This window comes from Eumetopias jubatus, unplaced genomic scaffold, assembly GCF_037043125.1.
Source record: "Eumetopias jubatus isolate StellerSeaLion01/CBP00866 unplaced genomic scaffold, mEumJub1_p1.0 scaffold_11, whole genome shotgun sequence".
Taxonomy (NCBI): Eukaryota; Metazoa; Chordata; class Mammalia; order Carnivora; family Otariidae; genus Eumetopias; species Eumetopias jubatus.
Genome location: NW_028274817.1, coordinates 31,995,988 through 32,000,010, shown reverse-complemented (window position 1 = coordinate 32,000,010; position 4,023 = coordinate 31,995,988).

Here is a 4,023-nt window from a genome sequence, read left to right as displayed (position 1 = left end):
CAAATAGCAAAATAGAATATGCCGCTAAAGCATTGGGATTTAGGGTATTGAAGTTTGCGATGTGTTTGTTATTCACGAATAGTAAATCAAAAGTTTTAAATGAAAACTTTTGTGCGTTCTCCTGCTTTGATCTTTGATTCTGCAAAAGAAAGTCTTAAAAATTACAAAAAGAATCTGGTAAACCTCTTAATTTAAATAGGACACTTGGAAACTTAGGTGTAAAAAAAAAAAAGAAGGGGACTGTTAAATTGATTAGGGTTGAAGAAGAATAGAAGAGAAAATGTCACCTTGTTGCTTTTGGGTGAGGGAAAGTGAATGAGATCGTGCTTTCATTTCTGTCTTGCTTTCTCAAGATAAAGCTTTTCCACTCTTCTTTCTGCTTAAGGATTCAGGGTGGAGACACCAAAAAACCTCTGGCTATCTTTCCCATCCTGCTTTATATTCTAGATCGGCTTTTATTGCTTTAACAAAATATATCACTGGTGGCCTATAACATTATGTATGTGGTATCAAGTGGTTAGGCTTAGATAGGAATTTGAAAATCACAGTCCAACTGTACTACCTTAAATACAGTTAGCAGAATTAGCTTCTCAATAATGAAAACTTCCCTAAGTTAGAGCCTATGGCTCATTGTTTTAGTGTAATCATTATAGTGAATTTTACCACCACTAATATCAGCCATTGTTTCTCCCCCTCACCTACACCTAACTTTGTTTAGGTAATGGCCACGGCTGCACCATAACCTTCCCTGTAATCGAAAAAAGCATGTAATTTAAGGAAGAATGCAGTGAAATGGTGCCCATCATAAATGGATATTCCAGTTTCTTTTTTCACATAGAGGTTATCTACATTTGTTTGTATTTATTTGGTCTAATGAGAGGCTTAAAAGTGCATTCTTTAAGGCAGTGAATTCTCAGGGGCGCCTGGGTGGCTCAGTCAGTTAAGTGTCCACCTTTGGCTCAGGTCATGATCCCAGGGTCCTGGGATAGAGCCCCACGTCGGGCTCACTGCTCAGCAGGGAGCCTGCTTCCCCCTCTCCCCTGCTCATGTGCTCACTCACTCTCTCTCTCTCTCTCAAATAAATAAAATCTTTAAAAATTTTGCAAAAAAAATAAAGCAATGAATTCTCAGAATCATTAAGCCTATGACAGTCTACCCCATTAAAAGAACACGGCTAGCAGTTTTAGCCAACTTCTGAGGTAACATAGTACCAGGGAAAGGGATAAACTGAGAGACGGAAGAAGTTACCCTGGTGTGGGTGACTTTTTGCTAACAATATGATTTTTAGCAGGTGAAGGCCATACAAGCCATTTGCTTTGTGGCAGAATTATAATGAGACTTTTTAGCTGTACCAGCTAACAGATTGCCAAATAAAATATTGAGCAAGCAGCACTGGTCAGTTATAATTTGGTCTCAAAACCAGAGCCAGCATAGTGTAATGTTTATAGATTCAACTTCATTCTCAAAGAAATAAAATTTGGGCATCTTAGCAAAAATATAATTAATAACATTTATGGGGCATCTCCCATATGTTGGAATAGTAAGGGCAGATAACACTCTATGAGACCACAGTATTTTTGCAGCCAGTCTTAAGGATAACCCTACATTGTATTCAGGATTCTGTGTTGGGCTAAATTTAACAAATGACCATTATGTGTGGAAAATAGCGACCATTGTTGTTGAATTAAACTCTCTCTGGAGATGCAAAAAATCTTTTAATTAAGCTAATAAAAATTAATGGCAACATAACCAAAGAAAGTAATCATAAAAGAATGGATAGAAGCAGAAAACTTTGTGCAATTGTTAAATGATACCTAGTAAAGTAACCTGGTACCTGGGGTAAAGCTGGGGACTGTGTACTTGCCTAAAAAATTCCAAAAGCATACATACACAAAAATTTGGATTTTTAAGCTGGACCTTTAAGCTGGCTGTTCATGGCAAACTCCCAATGAAATGGAATTAATTTGTGTTGTGTTTTGAAAATGTATGTAGGTGCTTGCAAGAATTACATTGAAGGGTTAGATTCACCTAGAGTACTTGGTGGTTCTTGAAGTGAATATTGGCAACCTTAAAGATGTTTTATTAGACAATGAGGCAACAATTTTTCTCTGGGAACATGTCTCCACAGTAATAGCGGAAGTCAGAAATTATTTCACATGCAAATATATCTGAACCCTTTCATGAATGCATTTAACACTTTGAAGTGATGGCAACATCTGGTAACAAGTAGAAACCAGCGTTTTATAAACTACTGCTTCATGTTACCACTTCATCTGAGTTAGTCATTTAAAGGGGTTTTATAGGTCTTCCTAAGAACTGACAAGGCTAATCTTGGACTAGGGCAGGCAGGCAGGAAATGCTAAGGCCGTGCTTCTTTTGAAGGTTTCAGTATTCCTTGTGAGGTTGAAAAGTACTCTTTTAAAGTTTAGAAAACTATCAGCAGTGGTGTCTTGACAGCTAAGTGAGATTTTTCTTTCTTTGTGTGGTAAATTTGAGGGAAAAGTCGATAAAATTCAGAGTTCTTTCTACTTTCCATTCCACTTCTTTCCTCTAAAGGGCCTTTATTTCCTAAGAGCAGAGAACTTTAAGAATCCTTCCCTTCATATTTCATTATGATCCTGGATTCGGTGCCACTGGGAAGATGTTACCTACAGTTTGTTTTGCCAGATTAGCTCTCAGAAATCCTCTTATTTTGTAGAGTCACCCAGTGTGACAAGAGTAGATGCCTTTTATGTGTATATTTGGTTTTGGATTACAAGCGCTAAAAGTTTGTTCTTGGTTATGTAATAAACCACCATAGCAAATGAGTTTAATTCCTTTTTTTTAGATTTAATTTATTTATTTGAGAGAGAGAGAGTGAGAGATAGTGAGAAAGAGAACATGAGCAGGTGGGGAGAGGGAGAAGCAGGCTGCCCCCTGAGCAGGGAGCCAGGTGTGGGGCTTGATCCCAGGACTCCAGGATCATGACCTGAGCCAAAGGCAGATGCTTAACTGACTGAGGCATCCAAGTGCCCCGAATTTAATTCCTTTTGGATGCAATGTCATTGTCATATATTATGTGTGCCAAGCACTGTTCTAGATGCTTGAGATAGATTGGTAAACGAAGCAGACAAATCACTGCCTTCCTAGAGCTTAATAAATATTAAATATTGAAGCAGCAGAGCAATTTTAAATCATTTAATACTCTCAGCGTTTGAAGACTTTCATTGCATGAGTCTCGAGAACTCTTACACATTTTATCTGAAGTTGGAATAGGGGAAAAATTGACAATTTGTTTGGAATCCATGGCAGGAGGCTGGAACCTGATAAGGAAATAACTGATTTTTTGCTTGTCACTTTTATTTTTCACTTATTAATGTTATAATCAGATCCCTTGAGTAACTGAGGAATGTTACTAGTTTAACGTGTGGATTTATTCTTCAGGATGGGCTTTAATTCGTGTGGAGGGAGGGGGTGAAAAGGACACAGGAGCCCTAACGTATGGCATTTATAAACGTTGCCTTCAGTCATTGGAAGGATTCTAGAATACTTAGCATTCTCCACGGAAAATGAACGTATTGCTCAGTTATTTTTGCCCATGTGAGTTGTACAAGAGCTGAGTCAAAGGATATGACATGATGGTTCCTGTCCTGCAGCGAAATAAGATGATGGCTTTGTGGTGGAAACACGATGTGGTCATGCCCATATTCGCTTACATCCCTTGTTCATTTCCTTTTAGAGAGCAACACCAGAGAGGCTCTCTCGTTTCTTCGTGTCTCAGTTTCTGTTTGTATTTTCTTTTCCTGCTGTTTGTCCTTTCTCTTTTCTGAAAATTGGATTGTGATGACTGACAATTCAGTGGGCCCAGTGTGTGCTTTGCAATAGGATAGGTCCCCTCCAAGGACGGCCGCAGCATAATATGTCATTATAACCATTTTAGGTAATTCATGACATATATGGACACAGATGCTCTGAGTGAGCCCTTTGGGTGTGAAAGGCATGTTTCATAACCCTTATATTTCCTGATGCCATCGAGTACAGTGC